The 13,424-nt window shown below is 39.2% G+C and overlaps 1 protein-coding gene and 1 long non-coding RNA gene across 4 annotated transcripts in view; one reads left to right on the top strand and one right to left on the bottom strand.

Moving 5' to 3' along the window:
* Window positions 1–13,424, bottom strand: part of LOC117159170 (uncharacterized) — a 329,345-nt gene that overhangs the window by 284,803 nt on the left and 31,118 nt on the right. The window contains exon 2 of one of the 3 annotated variants that reach the window (XM_076622000.1): window positions 4,840–4,912. The exons of the other annotated variants lie outside the window; for them this stretch is intronic. The gene's annotated coding sequence lies outside the window, so the exon portion shown is untranslated. The remainder of the gene's footprint in view (window positions 1–4,839; window positions 4,913–13,424) is intronic. 3 annotated transcript variants of the gene reach the window in all.
* Window positions 5,784–13,424, top strand: part of LOC143303224 (uncharacterized) — a 52,197-nt gene continuing 44,556 nt past the window's right edge. Inside the window, exons 1-2 of the long non-coding RNA XR_013059310.1 lie at window positions 5,784–5,830; window positions 6,288–6,365. This is a non-coding gene — a long non-coding RNA (uncharacterized LOC143303224). The remainder of the gene's footprint in view (window positions 5,831–6,287; window positions 6,366–13,424) is intronic.

Raw genomic sequence — 13,424 nt, 5'->3', positions numbered from 1 at the left:
TCTCGAAGGACTAACTCGTATCTCGCGAATACACGGTAAACAGCGCGTATCTGTTGGATAAAGTATCGCAAGAACGGATTTACGTGCACGCATAGTAACAAACTATAAGCGTCGGAGTTCGCCAAGAACATCAGTGATATAAAAAGAAGGGGGGAAAGACAGCAAGAGAGGGAGGGGAAGAGAGAGAGAGAGAAAGAAAGAGCCCCAACCCAAACTTTCTCGTCGACTTGAAGATGAAGGAGGATAAGCGACGAGAGACGATAGTGAAGTATCGCGGCACGAGCTGCCGGTTAATTAAATGGAAGTTCCGCGCCAGAAGCTGAGGCTAAGGAGGCAACATCCAGTTAGTCGAGTCCTTGGTGTTGGAGAGAAAACTGTAGGAGGGGAACGAGGGAAGAAGAAGGAAAAATCAGACCGAAATGGAACGATACCTCGTGGAGAAAGTGGATGAAACAGGAGGAAACGACGAACGGGACGGGGAAGAAAAAGGAAGCAACGAAGAAAGGGAAACAGAGAGCGAGAGATGATTAAGCGATGGTATATCGCGTTCCACTTGGGTAAATCGCTGATTGGAGACGCGGAAATGGAATCGAAGGACTAGAAGCAGCGAGCTATTGAAATTGAAAGGGAAGAGGAATGACGCGCGCAAAGAAAGCCAAAACGATCACAGGGAAAAGAGCAAACGGAGGGATTACGTTCGCAAGAATAAAGAGGAGAAAAAGTGTAATGGGAACGATGTTGGGTACGAGCTATTACGATACGAACAGGTTGATGACAGTGACGGCAGATGATGATAATGATAATGGGTGTGGGATGCAATCGCGGGAGAACCGCAACGATTTACAGGCTAGCTATTTATATCGGGGTCATTCGTGACGAAAAATGCTCGAGCATTCGTATTTTTGTTCAAGTATTTCTTTTCTTTTTTCCTTTGTTACCAAGAGGTAACAAACGGAATTATTCTGGATACGAAATGTACATTATATTAAAATGTATTCTTGATTACATGAAACGATACGATGCTTTGTATTCTATTCAAATAATAGCTATGAATACCTCGCTCACGACTATGTCGAAAAAGTGGGACAATCGTAAGCAATACGCCTCCAATTTCAACAAAGACTTTACTCCGTAAAGGGAAATCCGTTGTACGAGCCAGCGATCTTAAGATAAAATTAAATGACCACTTTAAATCGGCCGCCTTTTATACGCCAGCGTCTGAACCACGTGCACCGTGGGTACTCCATTACGACAGCAGGTACAAGCTACAGATAACAATTCGACTCGTGGCGACCGCTTTCACACGCCACTATTGTCAGTGCAATCCCACGTAACGGGACGCAAATCCGGATGTATAGCGCTATGATTCTTTTAAGCGAAATTTCGTTGGTTTAGGATCACCGATGCAAAGTCTAACAAATCTAGAGTCATCCCTACTGGATTTCTCGGTTCCGAGAACAGTCACATGCGAACTCATGAATTTGGGATCAAGTAGGTCGAACTTTCATAGATCAGATATGACTTTTGGATGCGCTTTGACTAAGACTTATATCTGTCGTAACAAATTCTTCACAAATTTGAATCATTCTCAACAAGTTTTAAAGATCACCGATTTCTTCTAAATCTTGTTATTTATGCTCGTATTTACCGCCGTATTATTTAGGTTATTAGCAACGTAAAGAGAAAACAAATTTTACAATTTGCTACGTAATTTGTGACTTAAATATTGCAGCAATTCTTGCAACAGTCTTGTGTCTTTTATTAATTTTTTGTGCTTAAGGAAATATGCTTCCTGGAGTGCAAGATAATGTGTATCGTTGTTAGCGCAACTTCGCACAATTTGCAGAATGAGGGATCTTCTTTGCTGAGAAGATCTTTCTTATACATCCTATTGTAATTCGTGCGTAATTTATCTAATGGAGAACATATGAATTTAATCGTGATGATCGAGAAACGAACGATCTATATAGATTGTTTCGATTTAGAATTATCCAATTCGTTTGGAAAAGTTGGGATGGCAATCAACATTTTCAAAATTTCCCCTCTTGTCGTGTTTAATATTATAAACGTAAAGCGCAGTATAAACTTTATAAAGTCGACGAAAAATAAACAAGAAATTCAATGGAAATAACGTTGGCGGTAATTGGTCCTGTTTGCCTTGACGAGCGAAGATCGTCCATTTAATTCACAAAATACTAAAAATTTCTCGCTCCGTCGACACGAATAAACGCTCCAAAACTCCACTTAATCAACACATTGTGAAAAGGATTGAATTCGTGTCACAGACGTTTAGGATAAAATCGATCAATTTATCTCAAATGATATTTCTCGTCGTATAGAATGAATATTCTTGTTATCGGAATTTATCACGGGCGTCAAAGCGAAGGAAATAAAATATGGAAAAATAATCTTTCTATCCATATTGTTTAACAAATTTAATTCGATCTTTCCGCGAGCTACTGCGTATTAAATATTTTTCGCAGCTTTCTGATGCGAGGCTTCCCTCTATATCATCACTACTCAATGAATATTTATGCCAATTCACATTTTTATAAATATCCGCAGTTTAACCACAATAACATTATTTAATTACCATTAATCAGCATAATATCAAACATAACATAATAATATGACTATGTTTATCGTATAATACATTCGTTTCTACATTGCATAGTTTTACATTTTACAATGTAACGGTTCCTCGCCCGTTATATAAACGAAATCAGTAACCAGACGATCAACTTTTATCAGGAGTGAGTACTTAAACCGCTCAAGCAGTTACCAGGTTCTATCCCTTAACCACTGCCGATAAATCAACGCGGGGATCCACGGAGTTTGGAAATGCTTCCATACGTTCCTACGAAATACGTTTAAGAATGCAGTCGAGAGAGTAAATCGAGCTCTCTCGACTTTCCTTCACCGGTAGCCTTAGGTAACTGTACGCGAACAGCCGTATCGTGGACAATGCCCGATTCGGCACGCACATTTATCCCTTAACGATTTTAGAAAGTCACGTTGACGACAGCCACGTGCATCAACGGTTCGTTCCCTCTCTCTCTCTCTCTCTCTCTCTCCCTCCCTCCCTCTCCCCCTCTCTCTATCTCTATCTCTATCTCTCTCTGTCAAAGGACGTGTATATGACCGCTAATAAACACCGCGAAGGATATACGCAGGTTAAACGTCGCGGAAGTTACCAGCAGAACTAGATCGGAGAAAGGACGGAAAAGAGAAAGAAAGGGAGACGGAGAATTTCATTTTTAAGGCCGATAAAGTTTCAGGGTACGGTGAAACGGAGAACTGTATCGGCGTGCCGTCGATAAATCGATGGAATCGAGAATGGCTGAAAGCTCCTGTCCAATTAATCAATTTATGGAGCTATCCTTCGCGTAACTTATATTTTACGATCGACGTGAAGCGAGCCTCGATCAGCTGGATGTTATAGCATCTACGCGTTTACGTTTACGATGCGATCTCGCGTGATTAAGAGACGCGTTACCAATGCACGTTATAGCGATATTATCGCTATCCAAGGGGATACTTGGAAAAGGCTTACTTTGGGACGGTGTAAGGAGTGAAGAACGTAATGAATATGTACATAAATAGATGTGCAAGAGGTAGAGACATGTATACAGTGACTCGTGAAAGAGTTCGAGCATATGTATACATCTTTTATGAATATATTATCCGTGTTGTACGAAGCATCTTGAGTTTTCATTATCGTTGTAATGGAAGCCGGCTATGATGACTGTATACCTATCGGTAAGATTTCAAACCAATCTAAAAGTGTGCATAAAAGCTACAACAGATTTGGTATAAGTATATAAATAGTTGGTAGAGATCGCAATTATCTATTAGTACGTAGGCATGTTTAATGCTTCGCGAAGATGCATTCTGGTATACTCTGGAATCTCGTGGAGCGCGAGAGTGAATGAAAATCGAATAATAAGGATGATTGCGAGTACTATGCGTGATTGGAAAATTGCCTACGAGATATATTTTGCTCGCTGCGCTTCTAATCTGTAAATGTAAATGACCGATTTGTAGATACAATCATTCCGACTATTTTAAGGTTGTGACCCGGAAGGTGATCTTATTACAGTGTAAACCAACCAAACCTACATTCCTTCCGTTAACCAACCGCAGGCAGACAGTTACAGACAGTGTATATGAATATATGCGTGTGAGACGCGCGTTATGAAAGTATGATTCCAAGAACTTACAAATTTTCGCGATGACCGGAAACATCTATAATAAAAGACGACCCTAATATAATATAAATTCTGATCTATTTTCACCCTCACTCCTTCTAAACGAGATACTTCGATCAATTTGGCATACAGAAAAAGAGATGTTAAGAAAAATTCAAACCATTAAACAAGAAGCGTGTGCATCAAATAAAATGTCGTAAATCAAATAAGGCCGTCACCCTACGCACGATGCAATTATTTACATTCAGCCAGCCTTCGCCGAAGGAATAACGAGGATGTTCGAGATCGATGACGAAAATGTGCAAATTGTGTCACATCAGTTGATTCGTTCTACTTAAATCACGGCCTCGATGCTCTCAATCCTGTTCCCTATTGGATACCGCTCTTTATATTTTACTTTATACTGATATCTTTGCGGTATTTGTGAAATATCTTTTTGGCAAGTAACAGATATCAATCTTTGTACGAAAGGTGATATTTATTAACCGCGTGGGATATTACGGTGGTCGAAATGAATTCGCAGCGTTCAAGGGGAAACGCGAAATTGGTTAATACTATTTTGCAACGGACAAAATACTGTCGAGTCGGCAGTATTCCAAGTGGCGTCAGCAGAGGTTGAATTAATCCTTACCGTCGACTGACCAAAGTGCAAGCAGAAATATAAATTGTTTCCAATCTGCTTCTCGTTCGTTTTCCAACGAAACCTGAAAAATGAACTCTATTGAAACTAACTATGGGATAGCTTCCCCTCGATAAGATAGCTCTAACGTTTTCTCATATATTTTTGACAGCTTAATTTTCTCAGTAGAATTCGCTGTTACTCTCACAGAGAAAACAAGCTTTTAATCGACTATCAACGACTCTTTTAATATTAAAAATACCAAACACGTTAGAGCGACGAGGTTCGGACTAATTGTACATAAACAGAATGCAAATACTGAAAACGTACAAGTTTTTGGTGAAATCAAAGTTAATTGTTACTCTGATCACACAATTCGGATCTACTTGGATTAGAATCACGTGCACACAGCGTTTAGTTAGAAAGTATGGATCAGCGGTTGCAGCGTTAATCCCAAAATACGTTCTCGAAAGAACAGCAAGGCAACAGGTTAAACAATTCACGAGCAACACCGGCTAACAAAACTGCGAAAAGAGAAAGCTCGGAACGCGTTGCTCTACAAATCGACCACTCTCGTAAACGAACCAGTTCACTCGGAGCGATCGCTATTCCGTTTCGAGTTACCGAATCCGCAAACAAAAGCAAGAAACAACATGAAAGAACGAACGAAAGCAACAAATAAAGCAGGAAGAAATGGAAAAAAGGGAAGCAACGGTTGAATTCGTCGATTTTGGGATAGCCCGTGGCCCCTTAATGGGATTAATAATAGCGGTGAGTGCAGAACTGTAGCACGCTGCGCTGATGCGATGTATGCACGTAGAGGCGGCCAATCAAGGATAAGCCGGGTCGAGTGTGCACGCAAGCGCTTTGCCATGCGCCAGAACGTGCCACATGGCCGCCACCTTGGCAATGCGTTGACCCTAAAGTAGCGCGTTACACCACACTACTACGCTGTCTCGGGCTGCGAGCGTCTAAGCTGTTGTTTCGAGAGCGATCGTACTAGGTAAGTACACTATCGTGCAAAAATCTACAGGAACTAACATAAACTAAAGAATTTCGTTGTATTATCGGCAAATTTAAATATTAATTTATAAATTTAAATTGTATAATTTATAATCTATTCAATCGATATGAATTAATATAAAATAGTATTTAATCTCAATTTAAATTTTGAATTTTATAATAGATCAAAATTATCACCTATTCAGTTTTAATATCGTTGTTGAAATTGAACAAATAAATAAGTAAAAGTAAAGTAAAATTAAAACGAACGAATATCAATAATAAATTCAAATTAAAACTAATAAATATGAATAACAAAATCAAATTAATATATGTTTAAACTACAAGTACAGATAATTAGATTAAAAACCAGTATGTCGAAAATAATGAAGTATATCTGTATAATCAGTTTCTGTCTAGATAACAAAATTTGATACTATTCGTTTTTACTGTTTTAGTCAAGAAAGAATCAAGCGTTAATAGGCTGCGGCGATCCATGCAAAATATTTTTACGAGCACGAACAGAAAAATGCTACGTATGTAAGGATTTGTTTCACCTATCTCGTAAATGTTCTAACGAGTACTGTACTTGGGATATTTTATCTATTTTTTATATTACGCACGATAGCGTATACTGTTGCTCGTTTCGACACACGCACTCGTGCGCGGTATAGACAAAGACGAACAGTAATGACAAAGACTAACAAAGACGACATCGTTGGGGAAAGAGAAACGGTAAAGCAGTTTCGCGCGCCTCGAGATCGTCGCCAATTCAAATGTTGCTCTTTTTGAAATGCCGCGGTCGACGATATGCGCTCGCGCTCACGAGCTTTTCGCAAAGACGAGGCCACGCGCTGAACGATATTCTAAGATTAGGATAGCGATGCGTTCGGTTTACACCAACGGAAATACCCATGTTTTCCACGTGCGTCTGCCGACCTGCGTCCGTATGTTAGGAAATAATTCCGTTAGAATACGCCAATATATCGTGAAAGTTGAACAGCGACTCGTTAAAGATCAAGGAACGAAACAACGCGTAATGGACACTGAAAATCTGAAGATCCAAGGAACTAAAAGATCGAAATTGAAAAGTTGGGTTAATATAATCCTTGACGAGATAAATTAATATTAAATATCTTTTATAAATCATACTCTGACATTACGCGTTGCATTACTTTCGTTCTAACGCCTAACGAGACTGTCTTACTTATATACAATTAAAATTTAAACAAATCCTCGAAGAGTTAATAATTTCAATTATCGTTAAATACGCCTGATGGTGTGTGATTGTGCTTTATCACGTAATGAAGTATCAAAGTAAATATAGTAAATTCGTTATATAAATAATAAACAGATATACCGACGGAGAATAATATGGGGAAGATGAACATAAAATACTAACGATAGTGGGACGATTATCTTATCGAAAAACTTCTCCGGTATCAAACAGCCCGTTGTAAATCAATTATACTTGTTTACCATGTTACGCGGCGACCCTGCGGCAAACGCTGTTTCATCATTACTCAATTTCTGAACACGTTTACCATATAACCATATGTTCCTGGATTTCGTTCAAAACTTAACAAAGTAAATTAAAGAAACAGTAGTGCTCGTGAAATTTATAGTAGCTTTTAATATTTCAGTGGCAACGTAAAGTACTGAATGCACGATAAAGCGCTTAACACGTTCGCTAGCGGCATGACATATGTGTGACACGCGGCTTTTGTTTTGAGAACCCGACGTTATGCGATCAAACAAAATCTGTTCCGAGCTTAACAGGCGAGCTTCTGTTCAAATAAATATACGAATGACGGTCTTGGCTTACAAAATAAATCAAAACTCGGACAGTTATCGCTTATGATAAAAGTAATATTGTATGTAAATATTAGAGACAAAACGTAGTTACGATGCTTAGCTCTAACCCACTATGCTATTACTATGTTATCAAACATAACGGTGTTGATATGAAACAAATTTATTGTTTCAAAGTTTCAATACTATATTTTCATATATCGTTCTCGTTATGCCTGTCGAAAAGTTCAATAATCTGCGATATTTGAAAAATACAAAGGCAGTAATGTAACAATTACATAAAGATATATGTATTGCGTACTATTAGTTAACACTCGGCATTAGTGTCGCGTCACCAGTTGCCATAATGTCAATAAAGTATTTACGATACTTATTTACGAATGAGACACACAAAACTCGCTCAGAAGCCAACGTGTTAAACTGTCGATAAACCAGATAATAAAAAACCACTGAAAAAAATGCTCGTTTGCGATCGAAAGAGCATCAACTCGAAATCACTTCGATCTATCCGATGCGTTTACACGGTCCCCGTTATCCATTTTAAATCGGAGCAATCGTTCGTCCCGAGGAGCTATATCTATATAAGCGCGTGCCTGCTACATATTCATTTAGCTGGAAGTCGAGAAGATCGTAACGTCGAGACACTCGAACGTGGCGAACGTGGACCGCGAACGTTCGGACATGGCCCGCAAATTTTGATTTTTATCCCAAACGAAATCCAAATCCTCGATCAAGCGGCGTACTGTGCGCCATGGTGGCGCCAGATGAAGGCGACGGGAAGCAGTTTGAGAAGAGGCTTGCAAGAGAGAAGGAGAGATCGTAAAAGCCAGGATGAGAGGAAATATGAAGGGAGGAAGAGGAAAGAAAGATAGAAAGAGACGGAGGAAACGAGGAGAACCACCTGTAACCGCTTATCCACCGGTACTTATCTCTCGGTGTTTACAGATCGGGGATAAGATTACATATTCGAGATAACGCGCCGGGAACGAACGCGTTACCAAAGTATCGCGGCTCGTTTCTGACCGCACGCAGATCGCCGACCGTCCTTTTCTCGTCCTTACGGTAATGAACGGATAATATAAATCTATTATTCGTAGCAAGCTCCGATATTCCAGGGAATTGTTTTAAATCAGTTTACGCGAAAATAGATACCGATCGAGGAAGATATATTCGCGTGAATAATCGTTTCGAACCGTTGTATAATCGTGAGAGTAATCGTGAGAGAGGATTAATATGTCGACTGTGCTTGTTTCCGTGGAAGCAATTAGGTGAACAAGTTAATGGTGGAAATTAATATCAGAAACTGGCTTTTACCGCGACTTGGTCGTATTTAAAAACGATATTTTTATATACATGTTTTCTGTTTATTATTTAAATCCCATAGATTAAAACGATCCGTGTTAAAGTTAATTTCATTGAAATATCGATCGCGTCAGCCGCGTCTCTCTCGCCACGTCGAAATATAACGAAGATATTTCGAGCTCCGGTATTATACGAGTCGCGTTGTATAACAACTTCTACATGGGGAAACATGGAGCATCGAAAAACGTCGATACTTGCGTTTGCTTTGGCGTTACAAACGAAAATAGCCGAAACAACGCGATTGAATAAAGTTACAGTCCATGGGGAAATTAAAATTCGTTTCCATGGTACGGGTTTTATTCCGCCGCCTATACGTATATTTCGATAACTATCAGCGATTGTTTCTCCGTAAATTGAACATCCAAAACATACAAAAATCTGACGATAAAAAAAACGATTCATCGCTTGGATTGTAACAAAAATCGTTGCGTTTCGTAAACGAAAATTTCAATTATAAATCTGTCCTCGATCACATACATGCGTACAACATACTTACAGATTTATGAAGTAGCTCTTAGTAATATGGATGATTATCGGTGATATCATTGGGATATTAATTATTTCAATATTCGGAAAATTGGTTTCACGAGTAATCATCAAATAATTTGAGAATTGTACAGATTGTTTTGATAAAAGAATGAAAACTTTGGAATGGATAGTAAGGTGAATAAATTGTTTGATCTATTTTCAAAGGCCAATAGTACAAAGTAATAATATCGTTGACTAAATAGATCGCATGTAACAATTTCTTTTTTTTTTTTTTTAATGCTAACGAACTAATTACACAACGTGATATAACATTCCTCGTTACGCCTTGCAACTCCACCAAAGACCGAATCTACCAAGAGCTATAAAGGATTTCTCTTCTACGGAATTAAAAGATGCTTCTTTATCAAGGCATCAGCAGTGAGAAAAATTCGAGTTTACGTTCTCTCGGTGCGGCAACCAGTTTCCCTTGAAATATTAGAGAGGGGGGCGCGCGCGCGCGCAAGACCGAAAAAGGACTCGATATCTTTACGTGGACTAACCGTGAAGCCACTAGCCCCGAGAACCTTCGCAGACCTTTCCTATGAGGTCGATAACAAATGAAGTCGTTGCTCTGGCTGCGTCCTTCGCGGCCCACGCAGATTCACAGCTCTCAGCTCGAACCAGCGCGAAGCAGACTCTTTACACGTATCGCAACTACGCTCTTATAGCTCGTATAGCCTGCAACAATGACCGGTGTGAATGAGCGCGTATACAGTACGAACGCAGGTGGGTGGCGCGGCCCATCGTGTAATTACGCGACCCCGCGGACGATAAAACGCGACGAAACAATCCTTATTCAGCGCCTGCGTCAAGGCGCCGCATTACTTTCTTGCAAACCTGAAAATCCGATCTCGGTTCACGTTCACAGGCTAAGTCGTAAGGATAAGACTAAGGGGACTCGTATCGATTTAACGTCACGCGTAAGGGTCTCTTCGAATCGCGTCTAAACGCTCGTCCCTATCTTTATCTTCGATTTAGTAGGTTGCTTCACTGTTAACTCGAGTGCTCGGTAGTAAACGTGACTCAGAACTAATAAATAAATTTGCAAACGCTTACGCGATGCGTGACTTATAACAGTAGACGCATATGTTTGTTCGTTGTACCAAATGTTATTCGAAGTATATCCATTATAACCGAAGATTGAAAATATTGTCATTTCACTAAAAAGATTAGAATATCATGCGAGTTCTTTAAAGAAAAAGAAGGTAGACTTGAAGGAAATGGTTCGAATTCTATAAAAAATAAATGTGTATTCTCGGAAGATCATCGTAATCTTGACGAAAAAGGTTCGATCGCTTCACGAGTACCTTAATGAGAAACTTACGCTAAGTTCCTGTTTGCACTATATATACAAGTGAAGTGAACTCAAACTATACGTTGTATATTCTACTATTGTAAGTTCGAGCATTATTTTTACACGACTCGATTTTTTCAGATATCAAAGTACTTAGTTTACGACTATATAGGTACGTTCTCGGGGTATACAGATATACAACTATAAAATTCATAATTTCTTTACTATTGATCGTCGTTTATAGATACAGAAAACGAAACGTAACTCTTTACAGAATAGTAATCGTATGCCACGAAGCGAAACTGTTGTACTGACTGTTATTCATGAATATTGAAATCGAACCCAGCCGTAAACTCATGTATAATTCATTTATTCCTTGCTTACGTTAAATGACGAAGAAGAAAAATACATCGCGCAATGATCGTTTAGTTAGAGGAATAAATTGGAAAGATTCGACAAAGATCAATGTCTCTAACCCATATTCGTACAGTCGTTATCTGCATGAGTAGCGTAAGTACATATATCGCTCAGCTGATTCCAGACGCGTCGCGATAAGTCACCGAGATCCTGATCGAGTTTGTGTATGCATGACTAACGTAACCTTGAAACTAATTACCCACTGGCTTGTAAATAGCGAAACACTCGCGACGGTGACCGAGCAGGTTCGCATTCATTGACGCGTGCACCACGTCGAGAACGCCTGCAGCGAGTGCAAGAAAGAGTCAGCGACGGATCGATGTTCGTGTGGAGCGCACGATGCACGGAGTCACGATCGATAAGTAATTAAAATTAAAGAGCTTCACGGATAAGACGATCAAGGTCTACCCTGCTCGTTGCGTAAATACATCAACGATATCGGAATCGACGAATTACTCGAGTGATCGATGTCTGATACGACAATTAGCGGGTAACGCGAGCCCAAACGATCGATATCTGAGTCGCGAGAGCGTAGCAACTAACTATACAATCGTCTATGTGTATAATCGTTCGATAGCCGTCCATGGTTGACAGTCACAGGCTACGTTAAAAATACACGAGTACGATTTTGACCGATTCATTGGAAATCGTTCGATTAAATATTTTATACCACAGATAATATATTGTCTGATAATATAAAGTTATTGCTTAAGATAAGGGTTAATTCCTTGTATAAAGCAATGCACGTTTCGTTTCAATCTCCGCCGATAAAAAAATTGACACGAAGAATATGAAACGCTATTTTTTAAAGAAAATTAAATTTAAACGCGGCTTAATAAATCAATTAAAACCCACTTTTTAAACTAACGAACCTGCCATGAACAATGAATATCCGTTCCAGCATCCTGAATGAATAAACAGAAGCGATCCGACGAACGACGGAAACAAAACGATCGATATCTTCTTTACAAACGCGGACGAGCGAATGGAGCTGAAATCGAGGTGGAACGCAAACGGGACGTTCCGCTAGCCCGCGCGAACGAGCTGTGCGCCAGAATAGTGCGAAACGAAAGATACGCGCGAGATTCCACGCTTTTCGCCCGCAAGAATGTTGACTCGTGGAGAAAGCCCCAGGAAAGATAACCGATAAAGATAAAAACGAGCGGACCAGACATACTGTGTACTAGCGAATTTGAGCAAATCGATTTGCGTAACTTGACATTGCCGATCCAGCAGTTTCCTCGCTGAGCTTAGCACGTGCTTTTCTTTGTTCATCCTTACTTGTTTGAAACTTACACACGAGTCATTCCACGTTTTTCCGACGCACAATATTTTTGATCGCGGATGACCAAAGAAACGAACGCCAGGTTATTGGACACGTTTATTTTTTCGACAGAAAGGGATAATCGTCATTAGAAATTGGATACGGTCGATCGTTATTGAATTCATATTTATGAATATAATTAAAAAGAACCTAGGCAGAAAATTATTTTACCTACAACGTATCGAAAAATATTTTAGATATTATATATATATATATATATATATATATATATATATTTCTATATGTTACATGTATTCTGTATATTTCTTCGTCTTCAAATTCTTCGTAAATACAGAAAAATTTGTAATCTGTCTTTTATGTTGCACATTAAAGTATCGGTTATGTTTGTAAAAATATAGAGTGGTCAGTTTAATTATAATTGAGAGAATAATCGTTTATCATGTTATGTTGATCGCTCAAAGTTACGAAATATGCCATTGAAGAACATTTTAGTATTTTTTCAGTGATAAGCTAAATCAGTCTTTAAACATCGTGGATACTTTATCTAATAGGATTATTCAAATGATACCACGTTTACGAGGCGAAGTTGAGAAATGCAACCGGCAATGTATATTAACTTGCAACATTCGTGATTTTCTTTTTTTTTTTTATCATCACTCAAAGCGATACGAGTTGAATTTTTCCGCTTGGAATAGATCGCTCGTTCGAAACAATAACCGACAGATTTGTATGCCGTATTTTTCGTTAACTAAAAATACGAAGGGCTATTAATACGAGTGTTCCCGTTGCCAGCAGCAGATTCCATTACCGCGGCAGAAACTATTTTTATTATTTCACGGCTGCCAAAAAATCGACGCGCTCCCCCGTGTATTTTCTCGTTGCGATCAAATTCACGCA

The sequence above is a fragment of the Bombus vancouverensis genome, chromosome 10, assembly GCF_051014615.1.
Source record: "Bombus vancouverensis nearcticus chromosome 10, iyBomVanc1_principal, whole genome shotgun sequence".
Taxonomy (NCBI): domain Eukaryota; kingdom Metazoa; phylum Arthropoda; class Insecta; order Hymenoptera; family Apidae; genus Bombus; species Bombus vancouverensis.
The sequence above is the reverse complement of the archived record's forward strand: the minus strand, read 5'-3'. Positions and strand labels throughout refer to the sequence as shown.